The sequence below is a fragment of the Vanellus vanellus genome (assembly GCF_965231255.1).
Source record: "Vanellus vanellus genome assembly, chromosome: 1".
Taxonomy (NCBI): Eukaryota; Metazoa; Chordata; class Aves; order Charadriiformes; family Charadriidae; genus Vanellus; species Vanellus vanellus.
In genome coordinates, this window is record NC_138905.1 from 221,164,401 (window position 1) to 221,186,148 (window position 21,748).

At 46.1% G+C, this 21,748-nt stretch overlaps 1 protein-coding gene across 3 annotated transcripts in view; it reads right to left on the bottom strand.

Moving 5' to 3' along the window:
• FAM168A (family with sequence similarity 168 member A) overlaps positions 1 to 21,748 on the bottom strand; it is a 235,271-nt gene that overhangs the window by 176,453 nt on the left and 37,070 nt on the right. For 2 of the 3 annotated variants that reach the window (XM_082498130.1, XM_082498129.1), the window contains exon 2: positions 954 to 1,046. The exons of the other annotated variant lie outside the window; for it this stretch is intronic. The gene's annotated coding sequence lies outside the window, so the exon portion shown is untranslated. The remainder of the gene's footprint in view (positions 1 to 953; positions 1,047 to 21,748) is intronic. 3 annotated transcript variants of the gene reach the window in all.

Sequence of the window (21,748 nt, forward strand, 5' to 3'; positions counted from 1 at the left end):
CCCAGTGTCTTCTCCGCAGCAACAACCAAGGGTGAACACCTCGGGGAAGATTTAAGCACAGGGCGGGTGTACAGCGCCATTTGCCCATCGTACCTTCCAGCCCTTAACCGTGTGAAGCACAGGGATTTCCTGAAGTGGCTCGTTTGTATTTAATAGCCAGCCGTATATCATGTCATACCGCTATTATAACATATTTGGTTTTCTTATATATAAACGCCTAGAGGGCTTGGCCTGTTCGGGACTCACAATGCTACGTACCATGTACAAAACCCAATAATTAAGATAGAACCTGCTCCAACCAATTTAGAGACCACGTTGCACTGCAAAGTTTATCTTTAAAAAAAATTGTTTCTAGCTTTCTTTTATGAAAGGCTGCAACATAAACTATTAGAAAATAATTTGCCTGTCTATGGGCAAACGACAGACATTTATACCAGGAATCACGCCTTTGCCAACCCACTGATTTTGACACAGCTAGCGAACACAAGCAGTACTTTTTGCCTTCTTTTTTATATAAACCAAAAATAAATTATTTACTAAGAAGATATTAAGACTAATAAACACTAAAAACCTCCTAACTCTCACAATTCTTTATAGGAGCAGCACATACCTACTGTGTTCTACGCCAGTCTGCTGATTACCTTAGGTTTATTAACTTTATAAATCAACACAATAAAATACGTTAGACGTATTTTGCTGGAATTTCAGCTTACGCATTTCTTGATCCAGAAATTACTTGCTTAGTTTAAAATGTAATGTAATTCTGTACCAAAGTTCATTTAATATAAAAAAAGGTCCAACTCATACCAAACACCAACACTTTTTAATCACCACTTGCAATCTCTGTGGCATCCAAAGCTTTTCTGTCTGTGGAGGGAGTAGAGAAAAAGGTGTTTGGAGGAGTAAACTCAAGCGCTACAATTGAAGGGAAGACATAAAACATGAACGGATACCTCTTGGATACGAGCTGCCTTCGGATGGAGATAATCCGGAGCAGAGTCTGCCTACGGCTGCAGGGCAGTGAGTCTTCACAGCATTCCACAGCTCTGCAGCAGCAACCAACAGAAAGAAAGAGAGAGACCCGTGAGGCTCCGCGGGCAAACCTGTCGGACAGAAAACACGGCTCTTTCTAGCAAAGAGCGGTCTTTATCTCCACCAGAGCAAAAGGAGGAATGGGTACATGTAAAAAAACGCAGTCCCAAAAGGAGGAGCGATGGAGATTCAGGATAAGAGGAGGAGAGGGAAGGGATACGGGAGCTGGCTACAAGACCGGCAGTCGCAAAAAAGACAGTGTGATGTGAACGGTTCGTCGCTCACATTTCCTACCTGCTGAACTTAAACAAATAGATAACGCATATTTTCTGCGCCTCTCCTACAAATAAATATCTTAATTTGCCTTTCCCTAAACATACCAAGGACACATTTTTCCATCCCCATAGCTAAAGGAAGAAAGACAGCAGAAATTCAACATTTGCACCATCAAGACACGACGTCTTTCCACACCGATAAGCCACAGCTCAACAACTTCAGGTGGAATCATAGAATGGTTTAGGTTGGAAAGGACCTTGAAGACCATCGAGTTCCAACCCCCCTGCCATAGGCAGGGACACCTCCCACCAGCCCAGGTTGCCCAAGGCCACGTCCAGCCTGGCCTTGAACACCTCCAGGGATGGGGCCTCAACAACCTCTCTGGGCAACCTGTGCCAGTGCCTCACCACCCTCAGAGTGAAAAACTTCTTCCTAATGTTCAATCTGAACCTGCCCTCTTCCACTTTAAAGCCATTCCCCCTCGTCCTATCACTACAAGCCCCAGTAAAAAGTCCCTCCCCAGCTCTCCTGTAGGCCCCCTTTAGGGACTGGAAGGCCGCAAGAAGATCTCCCCGGAGCCTTCTCTTCTCCAGGCTGAACAGCCCCAACTCTTTCAGCCTCTCCTCACAGGAGAGAGAGGTGCTCCAGCCCTCGGATCATCCTCATGGCTCTCCTCTGGACACACTCCAATAGGTCCATGTCCTTCTTCTGTTGGGGGCTTCAGAGCTGGATGCAGTACTCCAGGTGGGGTCTCACCAGAGCAGAGTAGAGGGGCAGAATCCCCCCCCCCCTCGCCCTGCTGGCCACACTTCTGATGCAGCCCAGGATACGGTTGGCCTTCTGGGCTGTGATCGCACACTGCTGGCTCATGTTGAGCTTCTCGTCAATCAGCACCCCCAGGGCCTTCTCCTCAGGGCTGCTCTCCAGCCATTCCCCGCCCAGCCTGGATTTGTGCTTGGCATTGCCCCGACCCAGCTGTAGGACCTTGCACTTGGCCTTGTTGAACTGCATGAGGTTGGCCTGGAATACTCACATGGCGCGTCTTGCACAGAGTCTACATCAACTATGCTTTGCCTACACTCTGCTGAAGAACTGCACAGAAATTAGAAACAAAGAGCATGAGGAGTGGATGAAATCAGAAAGAGGGTCTTCTCAGCTTTCAAAAGGGAGAAAAAAAAGCTCAAGCTTTCATTTAAATACTCGTTAACCAGCTATTTGTCAGGATTCGGGACTGAACAGGCCAAACCAAGTTTTCCACGTTACTCCTACACCCTCCCTTCCCAGCTGATACAAAAGCTCGGAGAACTGAAAACGAAATACCTCAAAATGAAGTACAGCACACAAAAAAGCTCTCAAGCAGCTCCACATACTTTATGCATTAGACAGAGGAACAGAAAACCTACTGTTCACAAACCCGGACCAGTGCTCCTTGTAACAGTTGTTTGTTTTAATCAACCCAGTACCAAAAGGTTTACATTAAATATTTTTTCATTGCTCCTAACCACAGATCCAGTATTAGTTTACATTCACTCAGAAAACACTCTCAGGGAGAAAACAGGCAACGGAAAACATCAAATCCAGGAAGCCAACTGAGAGTTTCTTTGGGAGGGCTGATCCATCCCACCTTTCCCTGCAGCGTTACACCACGAGGCCCTGCAGGCCCAGCTAAGGAAACAGCCCGAAATCACAAATGAACAGGAAAAAAAAAGATAAATCATAGAACGGTTTAGGTTGGAAGGGACCTTGATGATCATCGAGTTCCAACCATTCTGCCACCGACAGGGACACCTCCCCCCAGCCCAGGTTGCTCCAAGCCCCGTCCAACCTGGCCTTCAACACCTCCAGGGATGGGGCAGCCACAGCTTCTCGGGGCACCCTGCGCCAGGGGCTCACCGCCCTCACAGTGAAAAATTTCTTCCTAATATCTAATCTTCATTTTTACTGAATTTTTTTTTTTTTTTTTTTACTGAAGTTCCCGGAATCGCCAACTGCAGGCAACCACCACCATACCATCAGAGATGGCATCCCTGGAGAGAAGTCAAATCCCGCCCTGCCCATGCTCAAAGGTCCAGAGAATCCCAACACTGCTGCTGCTACCAAGAGCGTGAGCACGCTCAGAGAAACATCTCAGTAATATTTCCACCTGTTGTACAGCTGCTTGACTTCTGTATTTCCACCTTATAACAAACATATTCATCCCCTGGAATTTAATCCCGGTTTTAGGCTTTCTGACTTGCCTTTATGGTCCCCCAGTTCAAAGATGTAACTCTAAAATCTATAAAGCAAACATCTTTAGGAGAGAGAAGAAAGTGTAAGTGAATTCCAGCAGAAACGACGACTTGACAAATCTCATCACATCAAGCGCTGCAGTGGCAAATTAGTCTCTCTTTGAGCACATTCTGTACTCAAAGTAGCCTCAGTGCTTCGGGAGGTACCAAATATAACACAACCCCGTTTTAACTTCCTTTCAGGAATACACACAGTCATTTATCAAGAAGACGTGGGCTGCAGTTTCAGTTCCAACAAGCTTCAGTAACATTTTGTAAAATTAAACAAGTGACTCCTTTTGTGGCAAGAAAGAAGCAGAAAATAAGCTGAGTCCGCGCGAATGGGGGAGAAAACCGCCTCCCCCAAAGTCTTCCTCCACTCTTTAGCGATTTTACGAAACGCGCGCCTTGCCAGCCGCACCGGGCTCAGCATCGGCCGCGGGATCAACCGTCCTGCTTTCCCCCTCCGAGCTCCATGCCTTTCCCATCGCTATTTTATTTAGCAGAGCCGGTTTGATAGCTAAATTTGCTTCAAGTCCAAGTTTTGGAGCATTTTTACATCTTTATACTTGTACAGCTAAGGAAGTCAATAAGCTCTGCTTAGCAAATACTAAAGGTTCCCCGTAAGTGTCCAACACCGCTGCGTGTGCTGAATACGTGAGGGTTTCCAGGCATCACCTCGATTTGGCATGAGGACAGTATTGCAGCAACCTTTAATGCCGGGGGATTATCAGAAAGTTCATCTTTTTGTTCGTCTCTAGCTGCTAAAGAGACACAGAGAAGTACCGTACCCACCTCCCATTAACCTTGTCGGTGGGATTTTTCTTTAGCTGCAACGGCATCAATACCTCCTCGTATTGTGCCGCCACACAGACACTCGGTAGAATCACCCTTTTGGAGTTGGGATTTTTTTTTTTTTGGTCTCTCTTCTAGTTTTTCTTGACCAGAAGTCAAAACGATTAAGTTCATAATAACTGGATGCTGCTACTGCAGAGAGAAGTGGGGATGAGCTGCACGGAGATGGAGGTTATCTAACTGCACACCCACGTCGCTGCCCTCAGTCGCCGCGCAAAAATCAGCCGTAAATGGTTAGAATTTAACAGAAAATATTCAAACGAGCACTAAGACAAAAAGAAATCTGGTTTCACGTGGATCTTTCACTTAACTTGAGTGTGTGAGAAGGTGCAAGATGTAAATGGAATTGAAGCTGTGTCAGATTCCTCACCGCACTCTCTGGCTTCGTGCCGGACCCCCATCTCCTACCCCTCCCCAGCAGGAGTCCTGGACTGCCACGTTCTCCAACCACAGCGATGCCATACACACATGAAATTTAGCCATTTGCAGAAATGCAGTCAGTCCCAATCAACGCCTTCAAGCAGAAGTACAAAGACATTCATTAGAGAAAACAAAACTCCCTGACGAGGTAGCGTGAAGCACAGAGAAATCAAAAGGAGCAGATATCCAGTACCCAAATCCCTACAAAGTTACCGCTTCCCTGGGGAAGAGCGTTAGGGAAGAAGAGAGTTCTCCTCATGAGTGTTAAAAGGCTGAGGGACTTGGGGCTTTTCAGTCTGGAGAAGACAAGACTGAGGGTGGACCTTATCAGTGCTTGTAAATCCTTCAAGGGAGGGTGCCGGGGGGATGGGAACAGTCTTTTTCCAGTGGTGCCCAGTGACCGGACAAGAGGGAACGGGCACAAACTTGACCATAAGAAGTTCCATCTCAACATGAGGAGGAACTTCTTTGCTTTGAGGGCGGCAGAGCACTGGCACAGCTGCCCAGAGAGGTGGGGGAGTCTCCCACTCTGGAGCCGTTCCAAACCCACCTGGACGTGTCCTGTGCCACTGCTGGAGGTGCCCCTGCTCTGGCGGGGGGTGGGACTGGGGGAGCTCCAGAGGGCCCTTCCAACCCTGACCAGTCTGTGACGGTGATTCTTTTTTTCCTGCCTATCTCTAGGTCTAAACCGGGTTTATTGCTCCACCTATTAAAAGAACCAAGAAAGAAAAGGGAGCAGGGAGCAAAGACTTCAAGAATACAGAAAAACCACCCCTGCCTTGCCCGAAGGAGGCCGGTTGCCTTTTCCCGCTCCTGCCATCCTGGCGAGCTCTTGTAGGCTCAGTTTCAGAGCTGACAGAGGTATGGCCATCACCCCTTGGTACCACGGGAAGCCAAGTGCTGGTCTCCCACCAGCAAGCTCAGGCAAGGCAAACACTGATGGGAAGCTCGAATCCACCTCCTTTAGCAAAGGTAGAGCACCAGCTCCCCCAGTTATTGAGCTGACATCGTTAGCATAGGTAGGACCGCCTGAAAAAATTACATAGTTTTTCCTGAAATGAAATACGGAAAGAAGAAAAGGAGAAATAGTCACTAACAAGAAAATGCTTTCCCACGTGGTAAGCGCTATTGCTCTTTTTATTCATTTTAAAGTTACAATCCGGATGTTCGAGGATCTGGAAGAGACGCTGGAACCATCTTCATCCACCCATCCACCAGGCAACCCCTCTGCGGGCAGGGGCACTGCCAGCCACCAAGAGCTGAGACGGATGAAGAAGGCACTTGGATGCCTCACGGAGTTTGGGAGGTGCTTGTATCTTGGTGGTGAGCGGTCCTGGTTCAGGTTTTTTACAGATAAAAGATGTTGTTAAACCTTCTCTCTTCAGTCCTTACAGATTTTTGCCTTCTTTGCTTATGCACCAGGTTTTTGGAACGGCAAGTGGAAAACCATCTCGGTTGAGAGTCACGACTCTTCCAGCTCCTGCTTACTGCGTTTGACTTCCCACCGCCCTGTCAACTCCTTTTCTAGAGCCAAAGTTGCCCCAACTTGCTGAATAAATTCATTAATTAACACAGAATACATTTCGCACATGTTTCTCATTGACTTCTAATTTCCTAATTATTAGATTACACGCTCTAGCTTTTAAAGCAATTTACCTCTATCAAGTTGAGCAACGAAACCTCGCAGGGTTCCCCACAGCGAAGCGCTCCCTCCCCTCCTATTTTCTTCCCGGGGTGGAAAAGTTTAAATCCCTTAACGTTTCCTTACAAGACGACTGCAGCTACTCAGTAAAACAATTTGTTCCCAACTATCTTCATCAACCGCATGTGGTATTTTAAGACGGGAAACGATAGTTTTCATTTTAATTCTCTCCTCCCCTCCGAAGACCAAAATTTAGTTTGCTGCTTTTGTTTTAGTAGCTATACCGTTATGATTATCTTATTACAAGTATTCTTCTGTAAGTCCCCTTTTTTATCCATTACTTTTGTTCTTCTTTCTATAAAACTGGACTCCAGTGGTAGGAGCTGGGTACACGGATTATAAAATAGATTAAGAATTAATTAGAATGTGTTGATTAAAAAACCTGCCTTGGTAGATTGCAGATTGTTATGATAAAACAGCGTTGGCATAATTCATTTAAAAATACACTCCACAACTACTTATCAAATGAAGATAAAAAACATTCAATAAGTGCCTGACGTGCTGGGGAGGAAAAATCCACTGGGAAAAGAACTTTATTCAGTTGGACAGCACTGCAAAACTGTCCTCATGAGCCAATTTTCCGTCTCAGAACCCTTCCGTACCGCTTGAGTCCCTCGAATTGCATGGCCATCCATCAGGACATTCACTGAGAGTGGGATTTTTGAAGGAAGAAAAAAACATTAGGAGCTAAAATCCAACTGGACAGGATCTAATGATGCTTGTCTGGAGCCAGGCACCTTCCTTTAAATCCTATTCCACAACGTTTGGTGTTTAACCCTCTTAGTATCCAAACGCAGCAAAATGGAAAGGGATCTTTCCATAGGACGAGGGGGAATGGCTTCAAACTGGAAGAGGGGAGATTTAGATTAGATATCCGGAAGAAATTGTTGGCTGTGCGGGCGGTGAGCCCCTGGCGCAGGTTGCCCCGAGAAGCTGTGGCTGCCCCATCCCTGGAGGTGTTCAAGGCCAGGTTGGATGGGGCTAGGAGCAACCTGGGCTGGTGGGAGGTGGTTGGAACAAGATGATCTTTAAGGTCCCTTCCAACTCCAACCATTCCATGATTCTATGATCTTCTGGGCTCCAATAAATAAAATTAAATCGACCATGATTAGCGAACAAACATCGCCTGGGGCAGCAGGGAGGGCTGACATTGAGATCACGTAGCCTCGTACATCCGGCTTGTCCTTGTATCAAACACGTTTCTAATTCCAGCAGGAAAAAATTCTTCAAAAGTAGCTGCTGAAGTTATTTACCTCCCGTTTTCATCAATTTTTCAAAACCAGTTCTTCAAGTATTGATTCCAGATTAGTTATTCTCACTTGTGCAATTTATATATTATAAGACACTTAAGAGGTTTCTAAGTCACAGATGACTTCGGAGTCAAAAGAAAACAATTTAATTATCTAATATCAGTGTTAATTGAAGGAAACAATTTACGGCACTACTGACAATACTCAACCTTTGGAGAGTTTCAGTATTGAAAAATCGTATGCAGCCATCGTCTTAAAAATAAAAATAAATCTTTCAGCAACAGCAGCCTCAGATTGACCTTTACCTCTATTTAAAAAAAAAATAAAATCTAAGAAAAACACTCAAACACAAGCCCCCACATCATTACAAAAGAAGGATTCACGAGAAGATGACAGAATCTATTCAGACATTAGGAAAAGCATTGACAGTGTTTCAGTCTGAAAGTTAATTCAGACACCTTTACTCACACAGTGAATATAATTAAAGGACTATAATTTAATGGCAATAATAACACAGGGTGTGGTACCGCGTTGGGAGCAAGGAGATACAATAGAGAGGATACCAGAGATATTTGTCATAGACGCTAATGCATTTAGTATCTAAATTAAGGAAGAATAGGGCAAAATGGTAATGAATATACACAGATTACTTAGAGTGAAGCCGAGTTCAGTTCTTCTTGGAGCACATTAAAAAAAAAAAATACAACACAAACCCCGAGAAACCAGAGGTATTGGCAAAAAAAACTATCAGATGAGATCCACCTGGAGGAATTGGAAAGCAAAACATCTGTGAAAATACCTAGCAGGAAAGAAAGGCATGGAAAGAAATAATTTTGGAAGGCAGAAAACATGGCAGGAAACCGCAGGGACGTTACCGGCTGGAAGCGCCTTCCCGTCTTTCCTCCCCTCAAAAATTGTCCGTTGCCTTTGTACCAACACGACTGCTACGGAGCTGTACAGCAAACCAGATTAGAGATCTGATCTGGGTTAAAAATAACCTTTTTTTTTGGCTGTTCACTGCTCTGGTTCACCATATGGCCCCTCGGATGGTTGTACCAGCAGAGTTAAGGGAGCCCAGCACTGGGAACAGGCAGCAGAGGAAGGGGGAAAACTCCCAAGAAAAATACTTCCCCCTGAAGGAAGAAACAAAAAGACGCAGCCAAGAGAATTTGCGCCGAGTGAAAAGGGCAGCAGAAGGAGAAATTCACCTCCAGGCTCCCCAAACGCCGCAGCACGTTGGTGGTGCTCGGGGGAGAAAGTCTACCGGGACTGCTCACATCTCCTGAGCTTGCTCCTGCCAAGAGCTGGGCGAGCAAAGCCCCATCCCTGGCACTTGTCGGGTCCAGCTGGTGGAAGCAGGTTGGGGATCACCAACGGTGACTTTGGCCAGTCTAGAGGAGAGTTTTTGGAAGGAGAGGGTGAAAAGGGGACTGGAAGCAGCACGGGAACCCACACACGTGCTTCACTAGCATGTCAAGGGCAGCCATGAAACCTCAAGGTCAAGATACGCAACTCTTCAAAATCTCAAGGCACGCAACGAGTTTCTAAAATTACAGGGTTCTGTAAAACCAGAGTATTAAGCATCACACAGAACAACCCTTTTTTTTTTTTTTTTTACATACAGGATATAAGTGCGAAATAGAGATGTAAGAAAAGCACGGAAGTCATTAAAACTGGCAGAGTTGGGCATCATCCTTCCTCCAGGAACATCCTGTTGTCTCAGCCCGCGAGACAGACAAGTGACGAACGTGGGTATTCATCTGCTGAATATCACCCCTGGCCGCACCTCCCTTTTACATCACTTCTTCCGCTATATTGTCAGAATTACTTTCCTGCTTGAAGGATGCCCTATCGAGGGTAGGAGGGCAGAGCGAGATTAAGAAAAGCAGCAAATCCCATCCCCATTTTTACTTACTTGCCAGTTACTGATTAAAAAAAAAAAAAAAAAAGAAGTCTAATCCACTGGAAAACTGGAGGAGTTGCTTTCAGAGCCAAAGACTGGTAAAAGGACAACCACTACCGAAATATCAGCAGCATTTCGCCTGCGCGGCTCAGCTCCCTGCTCCTTTTGAGCTCTGGATTTCGGGGCCGGAGAGGATTCAGGTGCAGAGCTGGGAGCCGAGACAGCGGCAGGATGGGGGGACTTAAGATATTTGAGTCAGCCACTCTAATCTGAACTCACATCAGCAGATAAGAGAGACTTAAACAAACAAAGTGCGATCTGTTTTGCATTTATATTTACATCTATTAAAAAAAAAAAAAGCCTTTCAAACACGCCAGTTTACAAAGAAATGTTGATATATACCACATCGGCTACATTTTGTAATCCAGAAAAATACACACTGGAGACAAATGCAGTCACTCTTGGGTTTCACTTTACTATGTTTAGAATAGAAAACGGCATTGTGTTCTACTCTAGTTTAATAATCGACATCAATTTATACAGTCCGCCTTTGAAGAAGGTTTTTCTTAAATCTCCAAACTCTATCAGAATAATTAGGCTCAATACACTGCCTAGTAGCAGAGTTTGGGGAGACAGGTGCTACCCTCAATAGAGGATAGAGGACTAAATTAAGGACTAATCAAATAAGCCAGAGACACAGAAGTCCCCAGGACCAGACAGGACACATCCGAGGATGCAGGTGTCCCTGCCCATGGCAGGGGGGGTTGGAACTAGATGGCCTTTAAAGGTCCCTTCCAACCCAAACCATTCTATGATACTATGATTCTATAAAATAAAATGGTTTTTTCCAGCCCCGTAACAGCTTTTGCAAAGGGCTTTAATCATCCGCTCTCTCGGTGCTGGCCAGTCACAGCAAAGACCACGCCGAACAGCACTCTAACCCACCCCCACACATTTAATTTCTTGCAATCAGGTCAGGTCACTAAGCAGGCCAGAAATCACCCGTTATTAATTATTTCGTTACTACAGAGTGCTGAGTTTCACCATTTTCAGTAACGCCACTTCCTAAGTTTCTAGTGTATCGTGGCACTCTTGAACTTCCGTATCAACTCTAATAAATCCACGCACTCAGTCAAAATCCCGGCTGGTTCCTCTCAGCAGCTCTGCCGTGCCATCAGCTCCACTCCAGTTGTCCTCCTCTGTCCCACCCTAGACCCCCTCTCTACCCTACGCCTTCCACCCGCTCCTCTGGTTTTGGCCATGCCGACTCCTACTTTGAAGACTACTTTTCCTTGCACAAAACATCCAGACTTCCCTCCGAATAATTCCCAAAAAAGACAAATATATCTTTTACCCATTCTCCTTCACGCAATAGCCAGGGTTTCCACTCTCCCTTTTTCTTCTCGTTACATTATCTTCGTCCGTTTAAAACGTAGCTTCCCTTGGAAAGGGCTAGGTCAAATTCTGTGCAAAGTGCACACTGAAATTAGGCAACACGCGACAGTTATATATTTTTTTTTCCTCTTCGTTGACTACAGTGAGTAACATTCCAAAGCAATAGCACGCAATGGCCAGCACCAAAGCTTATCATCTTCTGCTCAAGCGCCCTTGATGTACCCTCTCCCGGAGAAGCTACAATTCATCTTCAAACAGCCCTGAAAATGTGCCTGGAGAACCTATTCTGAGCCAAGCTGATTACCCTGCCCATAGCGAGCTAATTAAAATACCTACAAAGCCTCATCTTCACAGTATCTCACCACGAAAAAAAAAAAAAGAAAAAAGAAAACCAACATATCTGAAGCATTTTTCTTCATAGCATTTTTGCGAGAGAGAAGGGTAGCAGTGCCCCTCTTGTACAGATAAGAAATAAACCATATTACACAGACTGCAGCCTAATCCCGCGAAGATATTTAGGAGCTCAACTCCCACTGAACCAATGAAGTTAAATTCCTAAATTCCTCTGCAGATCTGGGCAAGGGAGAACGACAATGTTCTCCTTCAGCTGGGTATTTCGCGTTCAATTTTTGTTGCATGTCCTGGAGAAGCTCCAAATGTGCCAAAGCCTCCAAACCTGCCACAACCTCCAAACCTTTACTTCCAAAATTTCATTGTTCCCGCCGTTACCGTGGCCATTTCAGTCCGTGCGGTTTGGTAGGGTTGAAAGGTTCAGCCATTTCATGCTTTCAGCAATCGTAACGTAACTCCATTTTATTTCATGCACTGCAATGAGGGTTTTGCCCTTAGTTTGGCAGCTTTTTATACCGTGTAATAACAATTAACTCCCTTTGGCACAATTTATATGAATCATTGATTTAATACAGATAACTAAGAAAAAAAAAAAAAAAAAAAAAAGACCTATTAAGTCATCTAAATGACCCTACCATCACCGCTGGATTGTTCCCGGCAGCGCACTTTCCGTGCCTGTTTTAAATGTGCTTGTCACAGCATAAGTACAAAAATTGTCTGCAAAGCAGAGACATGTTTCACTAACATATGCTTTAAGTCAACACGGTGTTGGAAATCTTCAGTTTATGACTAACTGTTGCGCTGCACTTTTATTCCTCCAAATAGACTTTAACGTTTCTTGAGGGAGTGAAAAAAGGGCGATTTGTATTTCACGGTGCAGCAAAAACGTATAGCAAAAACTTCTCTGATGATTTTCACGTCGAATCCAAGGCTTGAGTGTCCACCAAACTAGGACTTGGAATACACCGATGCCCAGCTCTGAGAAGATATGCCCCTCTGCTCCACTCTGGTGAGACCCCACCTGGAGTACTGTGTCCAGCTCTGGAGTCCCCAACAGAAGAAGGACATGGACCTATTGGAATGTGTCCAGAGGAGACCATGAGGATGATCCGAGGGCTGGAGCACCTCTCCTATGAGGAGAGGCTGAGAGAGTTGGGGCTGTTCAGCCTGGAGAAGAGAAGGCTTCGGGGAGATCTTATTGTGGCCTTCCAGTCCCTAAAGGGGGCCCACAGGAGAGCTGGGGGGGGACTTTTTACTGGGGCATGTAGCGATAGGATGAGGGGGAATGGCTTTAAAGCGGAAGAGGGCAGGTTCAGATTAAACATTAGGAAGAAGTTTTTCACTCTGAGGGTGGTGAGGCACTGGCCCAGGTTGCCCAGAGAGGTTGTTGAGGCTCCATCCCCAGAGGTGTTCAAGGCCAGGCTGGACGTGGCCTTGGGCAACCTGGGCTGGTGGGAGGTGTCCCTGCCCATGGCAGGGTGGTTGGAACTCGATGATCTTCAAGGTCCTTTCCAACCGAAACCATTCTATGATTCTAAGATATGGATGCACTGCAAGAGGATGTCCAATTCTAGAAGTACAAATAATACAGGCATGCACACAGGATGGGTTTTGGTGAGGGTTTTTTTTTTGATCTTTATAAGAAAAGAAGGTGAGACTTTCTTCATGGAAGTCCAAGAGGCAAGAACAATACTGGAATTATTCCTCGCAGATGTGTTTTCTAATCTAAATCTTTCTAACGGGGATTCCCACGTTTCCTCAGGCAACAGTTCAGGGTTTGGAGTTCCTTTTCCTCCCCCTCCATGTGTAACCTAAATCAAACTTTTATGTGTTGCCTCTTATCTCCACACACCTCTGAGAAGCACACACCACCTTCCCTGGAACCTCCCTTTTGAGTAAAAGAAGATAAAGGCAGTATATCTCATATCTGAAGGTGATTCTTCCCCTCTACTCTGCTCTGGTGAGATCCCACCTGCAGTGCTGCCTCCAGGTCTGGAGCCTCCAACATAGGAAAGATATGGACCTGGTGGAGTAGGGCCAGAGGAGGCCCTGAAGACGCTGTGAGGGCTTGAGCATCTCTCCTGTGAGAGAGTTGGGGTTGTTCAGCCTGGAGAAGAGAAGGCTCTGGGGAGACCTTATAGCAGCTTTCCAGTATCTGAAGGGCACCTACAGGAGAGCCGAGGAGGGACTTTTTACAAGGGCGTGTAGTGATAGGACGAGGGGGAATGGCTTCAACCTGGAAGAGGGGAGATTTAGATATTAGGAAGAAATTTTTCAATGTGAGGGTGATGAGGCACTGGCGCAGGTTGCCCCGAGAAGCTGTGGCTGCCCCATCGACTAGATGATCTCTAGAGGTCCCTTCCAACTCTGAAAATTCTGATCCCTGGAGGTGTTCAAGGCCAGGTTGGACGGGGCTTGGAGCAACCTGGGCTGGGGGGAGGTGTCCCTGCCTATGGCAGTGGGGTTGGAACGAGATGATCTTCAAGATCCCTTCCAACCTAAACCATTCTACGGTTCTATGAATAAGGTTCCCCCTGCACCTTCTCCAGATTGAGCAGACCCAGCTCATCACCTCTTCTAACATCATGCACTCCAGCTCGCAACCACCTTAGAAACTTCTCCAGCATTTCACTGCCCTTCTTGTGCCATGGAGCCTCTTGCATGGCGTTATTCCATCCCAGGTGAAGGACTCCTCTGCTGAGCTTCATGGGTTTCAATCAGCCCTGTTCTCCACCATGTTAAAGTCCTTCTGAATCACAACAAGCATTACTCCCGATTCAGCTCCATCCATTAATTTACAAAAGATGTGTCCTATCCCACCTATCGAGCTGTTGAGAAAGACATTAAAAAGTGTTGGGCCCACTGTTAATCCCCAGGGAGGCAACACATAACCAGTCCTCTGGTTACATCAAACCACTCATCTTTGCAACCAGTTTTCCACTCATCTCCTACTCCACCACTCCCCAGTATGGCTGTAGAAAGCCTTGCTAAATCTAAATAAATGACATCCACTGCGCTCTCGTCATCCACAGAGCCCGTCATCCCCCCACCAGTGCCAAGCGAGGAATTATCGCGAGTACTGTGGCAAGAAGAGAGGTGTTTGCAGCAAGCGCCTCTGCACAAGCGCAAATTAAGTATGCTCCATGTTTTATTTGAAGTCAGCCGCGCTGGTAGAGCATTACTGGTTCGCTTTTGCTGGCGCAGCTTAGGAACCTGCAACCTGAGGGGATAGAGAGAGAGATTTGTCGAAGAAGTGATAAAACAAAGCTAAGCAAAATCATTTCGGAGTCCACTTTAAGAGCCCCCCTACGTGTGCTTCCTTGACCTGCTAAAAGCCTACTGCAATAAAAAGCCGACCATACGAATGTACCAGCCCCTCCCGTGGAAGCCATTACCTTCTAAACAGTACATAAAAATTGGAAAATAAAGATCAGCGTTTCCAGAAAAAGAAGAAATGCTATGAACGTGTAAGAATTAAAACTCCTTAACTTCACTTTATATCTCACAACACACGCTCCCAAGCGGACTTAAGGTCCCTTCAATCCAGAGGGAAAGGCTTTTTGGCTTCCACGTTTTCTACCAAGCTTTGCTTTTCTGGCACCATGGGATCTTCTGCAGTTTGTCTTTGGGTTTAATTCAGAGAAACACAAACTACATCTTACTACAGCACACTGAGCAAAAAGTTAAGGGGGAGAACGTCACGCACAGAACTCCCACAGTTGGTCCACCAAAGCCAATTCCTGAAAAAAAACCCCATAGGTTAAACCTAACGCCTTTAGCACTGCTGCAGAAGATTGCATCCAGCGCATTGAGATGTTCACCAACTGGGAAAGAAGACAAAAAGCAGTGCTCCTTAATACCAAGAAATATAAACAGTCGAGTGAGAACAACCACTTGGATGGAGTTATGAAGAAAAGTACAGGAAAAGTAAAGACAACAGGAAAACAGAAGCCATACGGATCACGCGTGTCTCTCTTAAAGCAAGAAAATGCCTCCTGGAAAGTATACAAAAAACATCAAAAGCCAGAAAAATATCAATGTCGTTGTTTCATGATACAGGGCAAATGAGGCACAGCTCTTTCCAGGTGTCAAGCACCCTCCGTTTTTAAGTTATAAAGAGACACTGAGATTTTGTATTAATTCTGATGCATTTCTCAGATCTATATGAATAACAATGTATAAAAAGAACAGTCCCATTTGCATTGGGTGGTGGTGCATAAATACGCACATCCACACCCGCGTAAAATAACATTCCCGCATAATATGCCTGGTATCACCTTCAGGCAGCAATTCAAAGAGGGGCCCCAGAGCCGAGAGAAAATACTGGAACAAACCACTGGTGACAGAGTCTCCATCCTCACTGAGCTCTTCACGCAACAGCTCCATGGCAAACACTATTGGCTCAAAAAAGGGCATCACTTTATAAAAATTTAAAGTGTCTTATTGACTGCACGGAGAAAGTAAATTGTGCGCTATTCTGAGACACGGAAACTCAGAGTCTTCCGGCTTTGGGAGGTCCAAGTGGTAATCGCAAAGAGATTGTCTGACCCTCAGCTAGTGGAAGGAAAATGATCCTGTATAATAACACCAGTAAGTGATAGAATAAGAGAAAAAAGCCTCAAGTTGCATCAGGTAAGGTTCGGATTGGATATTGGGAAAAATTTCTTCACCAAAAGGGTTATCAAACATTGGGACAGGCTGCCCAGGAAAGTGGTGGAATCACCATCCCTGGAGGGATTTAAAAGACGGGTAAGACATGGTGCTGCGGGACATGGGTTAGTGGTGGGTTTGGCAGTGTTAGGTTGACGATTGGACTCGATGATCTTAAAGGTCCCTTCCAACCTAAATGACTCTGTGATTTAACACGGCAAAAGGTCTGCTCGTGGCCTTGAGAGCTGAAGTCTCAAAGTAGCACAAGTTTGGAAGAACAACTGTTTCTCCTGCTTCCTCTGCAACAGCAATGCCTTGTGCTCTTGGAACCTTTGGTGCCTTGAGCCCCAACAGTTTCTGCCTGCCAAAGGGTGCCTGGCATCTAAAGTTGCCACAGCATCCCAGGCTGAGCCTTGGGTTCCTTCTTCACGCAAGGACACAAAAGGTAAAGATCAGGTAAACTCAACAGTATCACAAGCAGCGTTTGTGGTAGCATGTGTCTTGAAGGAGAGGGAGCCAGATTCCGTAACTTGCGTTTACCCCTCTTCTATTTTGTTGGGATCCATTTTCCATAGCTAACAGAAGGACATCAGTCTTTCTTCAGCTGGATGAGCTCAGCTCTAATCACAGGCAACGTTTCACACTTCTACCAATTCAAGTTGAGCTGTAAGACTTTGAAAGTTCAAGGCAACCGTTCTCCTGTCTGGCCAGGATGAAAAATCTTCTAAGTCACAGAATGGTCAGGGTTGGAAAGGACCTCTGGAGCTCCCCCAGTCCCACCCCCCACCAGAGCAGGGGCACCTCCAGCAGTGGCACAGGACACGTCCAGGCGGGTTTGGAATGGCTCTAGAGTGGGAGACTCCCCCACCTCTCTGGGCAGCCTGTGCCAGTGCTCTGCCACCCTCACAGGAAAGAAGTTCCTCCTCGTGTTTAGATGGAACTTCTTATGGTCAAGTTTGTGCCTGTCCCCTCTTGTCCTAAGTCAAGAAATACCATGCTCCCTTTCTCCATATAAAGGCTTCCAGGTGAAGATCGGTGATTTTGCAGGATCTTGAGACTCACCACAGGAAGAGCAAAAGACAAAAACCTAAAAAAATTGGGTAAGAACAAGTGGTATGTTAGGAGGACACCAGAGACCAAGTGAAAATCCTCACTTGGATTTTCCTAAGGAAGGATCACCATAATGAGACCTGGGATAGCTGAATTACCATCAAGATGATGAGTTATTTGGAATAAACCATCACAGAGCAACATAATCAGTATCAATCTCTTTTCGTAGCCAGTGACAACACAGTCCTTGTACCACTCTGGCAACCTATGAGCCTTCAGACATGGAGAGAACAGAATATAGAAAGAAGAAAAGTGTTAGTGGCTTGGGACAACAAATCCTAGGTAACACGGAATACGTGCAGCAAGGCCATGAGAAACCGGACACAATGCCGTCCTCCAATGGATAATGAGAAGAAAATATTAATGACCCCCAAATTTTGACCTGCAAGCCCAGAACAGCATGAACAAAGAGCAACGCACACACAGAAAGCGTCCCTGAATGTTGGTAATTCATAAGCGTCACCATCTGCCTACCTGTTCATCGGTCCCAGAAGCGCTTCCGTTGGACATCCAACACACACGATTACCCAACCACGCACAAACATCTCGTCCAGCTGCATGTCAGCGCCTACCCGTTGCCTTCCTTGGAATCCTCAGATCATTACCACCACCAGACTGACAGCTCCTTGGATGTCAAATTCTGTTGTATGTTATCAAACTGCTTTCATTTTATCGTTAATACGATTATTGCCAGGTGTCCTGCTGCAGTTTTATTTCTTCCCCCCCAAAAAAAAAAACAAGAAGCAAAAGGTCGCGGTTCATTATGGTCACTAACCTGTTTACACAGTTGGTGACCCTGAGAGAGAGAAACAGTTGGTCTCCTGAATATAAATCATTGCCCTTGCCATGATCGTGCCCACTGCCATGTCACGATGCGCAAGAATTAGCTCTAGAAAGCCTCTGTACTATAAATTTTACCACTGAAAAAAACCCAATCCCTAAAAACCTCTCTACTCAGCTACAATAAGGAAGAAGACAGAGAGGAAGAACTTGTATGAGTAATAGGAAAGATGTTTAGTGCTACAGATAATGCATCAAAATTTATCCTCCAACCTTTTACACAAACCCAAAAATGAGTAATTATGTGCCAGGAGATATCATCTACTCCACAAATCAAGTCACTGAAACTACAGACTAAAAATGGTTTTTAAAAAAGTCAATTTATTAGAGATTACTGTGCAGACAGACATATGAGTGCCCTTGTGTACTTGCTGCATTAACAACCTCTCAAAAGCCACAGGAAAAGAAAAATCAATACTGTATATTTTTTCTCACATCAATTTATCTACTGCTGAAAAAAAATAACTAGCTTCTGCGTATGTTATGCGTACCATACTCAAGGTTTCCTTCAAGCAGGGGAAAAAAAAAAAACCCAAGCTTTTGCTGGTTTTAACCAACTAAACCCTGCCTTGCTGAACTCAGATTTTGCTTTTGATAAAACCTGATATAAAACTTTAAAAAAAATCAGGAGCAGTCTCAGGCAACTTGGCATTGGTACACAGAGCCTTTTGTTACCGATCCCGTGGTACCGGCGCAAATCTGGAGCCCATTAGCAGTGAACTGTCCGCTAAATATTTCATGATTTTGGATTTCAGACATCTCCCAGGACAGGGAGATCGTACAAACTGGCATGACAGTTGCTAAATAAAGTATAGCATCCAGAGCAGCCTCTTCAAAGCACTCGCAGATCCCCCACCCAGGAACAACAACAACAACAAAAACAAAAAAGTATGTTTTTTTTTCTTTTGAACTATAAAATACAGAATTTCACCGCATAATGTCTTTCAGACTGGTACTTTCACAGGAATCAAAATAAATCCCACCATGGCATTCCCTGTCGAGCGGACTAATCTTGCTTCCTTCATTTTCTTTTTCCAGGTCACCAGTTTATTTCTCTCCGCCGGGAGCTCTCCGTAGACTGCGGGAGGACATCTTAAAGAACTCTTTGCAGTCGTAGCATTTTACCGCCCCCTTACAAAAGTCTTAAGAGGCCCTGAAAACATTTCTGCACATCTGCCAGACCCAAACAGGGGCAAAGGTCCTCTCCTAAAGTAGCGTCACACCTCTTATTCTCCAGGTCAGTTATGATTTCCAAAGACATGGGGTTGCTGCTTTCCCACAGCCGGAGGAACCAGGAAAGGGTGCCCACAAAGCCTGCCTGGGGGTGGAAGCAGGAGAACGTGGTGTTCATCAGCTGCAGATGAGCAGGAGAAGTTGGATGGTGGAACAAAGCAGCAGAGAAGACAAGAGGACTCAAGCTGGGAAGTTCTACCAGACTCCACTGACTTCTCTGCTCAGCCACCGTGGTTGACATTGAGGTGCTGTCTGATACTCCTCACTCGCTCGCTCACTTGGATCACACCCAACCGTACAGCCCATGGGACTAATCCTGCCCAAAGCCAGGCTCATTTCATCAAAGCGGCTTTGTGTGACGGGAGGACTGACTCACACCACAAACAGGTTTCCCCCATGGCCGCCTCGCTGGGCTTCACTTTCACAATTGCTTTAAGCTGTTCTAAGCTCCAAGTAACATGGACAAAAACATTTCCTAAGTAGCAGTGATCCACAAATGTTCATGCTAGCAAAAGGAGAGGTGGGAACAGAGCAGGAGAAGACATCTCTTTCTGGTGGGACCCTACCTAGTGACACAGGACAGGCCACTCTTAGAGCCAGGGAACTATTGCAACCTAGTTTTGCCATCAGTTTTGTTCTCTACCCTGAGAGTCGTATCACAGCTCACCCACCAGCACCCGGTTCTCCTCCACCTTTCTTGCTCTTCTGCTTTGCAAAACCCCCTCTCCCCCGGCTGCATCCCCGGCAGCGTGGCCAGCAGGGCGAGGGGGGGACTGTGCCCCTCTGCTGCGCTCTGCTCTGCTCTGGGGAGACCCCCCCCAGTGCTGCCTCCAGCTCGGGGGCCTCAGCACAGGAGAGACATGGAGCTGGTGGAGCGGGGCCAGAGGGGGCCCCGGAGCTGCTGGGAGGGCTGGAGCACCTCTGCTGGGAGGACAGGCTGGGAGAGGTGGGGGGTTCAGCCTGGAGAAGTGAAGGCTCTGGGGAGACCTCAGAGCCCCTTCCAGTGCCTAAAGGGGCTCCAGGAGAGCTGGGGAGGGACTCTGGATCAGGGGACGGAGAGACAGGATGAGGGGGAACTGTTTTCAACTGAAAGAGGAGAGATTGAGATGAGATATAAGGAAGAAATTGTTGACTGTGAGGGTCGTGAGCCCCTGGCCCAGGTTGCCCAGAGAGGTAGGAGATGCCCCATCCCTGGAAACATTCCAGGTCGGGTTGGACGGGGCTCTGAGCAACCTGGTCTAGTTGAAGATGCCCCTGCCCATGGCAGAGGGGTTGGACTAGATGGCCTTTTAGGGTCCCTTCCCACCCAAACCCTTCTATGACTCCCTGATTCCCTCCCGTGCCCCATTGCCAGTGCCTGCTGTCAGGCAGTCAAAAAGAGACCACCGCTGAGCTCAAGTCTGCTGTTCCCCGAAACGTCACCATCCACTAAATGTCAAACACTGGTGAAAAACTGATTTTTTTTAATCAAAATTTGGTTGAAGTTGACCCACACGCTCAAAACCTGCAAGGAAGTGGCAGACAAACAGATGTCACTGCTGTGTAATCCTCATTTCTGTAGGAAGCCGGGCTAAAAATGGAACCAGCCATCACCACCAGCATCTATGTTTAGACCCAATATTCTAAACAATTCCTTCCTTTGCAGTTCTTTTCCCCCACCCCCCAAAAACTATCTTTGGCAGAAGAATTAAACAGCTGCCACCGAGAGTAGGAATTGAGTTAAAAGATGTAGAAATGCAGCGCTGGTAGCAGAGGAGACACACCAGCTGGATGTCTTCCGGGTCACTGCAGCCCATCGGTCCCCCGAAAAGGATGACCCTGCAGCTCCTAGCAGCACACACTTTGCTTTCCCCCCCCCCCTCTCATGTACGGCAAAACCAGTAACTATACAGGTAATCATTTCACACTTAAAAGCCATGCAATTCATTGCTTAAAAAGGTTTGCCAATCAGATTATTATGTTGAAGCTAAAAAAAAAAAAAAACAGAAAGACTTTTCATGGGGAAGGCATTCCACTTGAGATTTTACTTGTCTTCTTGTGCCAAATTGGCAGGAGAACTGTATAATTACAGCACTTTTGCAAACAAAATTAATTTATTGCAAGTCCATACATGGGCACCCTTACATACGTGTATTTTATGAAAATGGAGAGAAAGGATTTCATAGTTTTATTCCACCCCACAGTTAAACGACTCTCCCAGAAAAGGAGTATTTTTAAATAAAATCGCTGTGTGTTGCCACGGACCGTAGTCCTCTCTTCCATTTTGAAAGACAGACAAACTTCGTGACACAGAGTCTGTTGGGGGACGCTGACGGGAACACCAAGCCCCAGAGAGCAGGGACAGCATCCCTCGGGGGTGTGCTGCCACGCGGGGAGCGGGATGCAGGCTGCCCAGCGCTGGCGTCAAGACACGATATGTAGATACAGAGACAGAGGAAGGGCTCTTATATATGTTGTTAAGCCT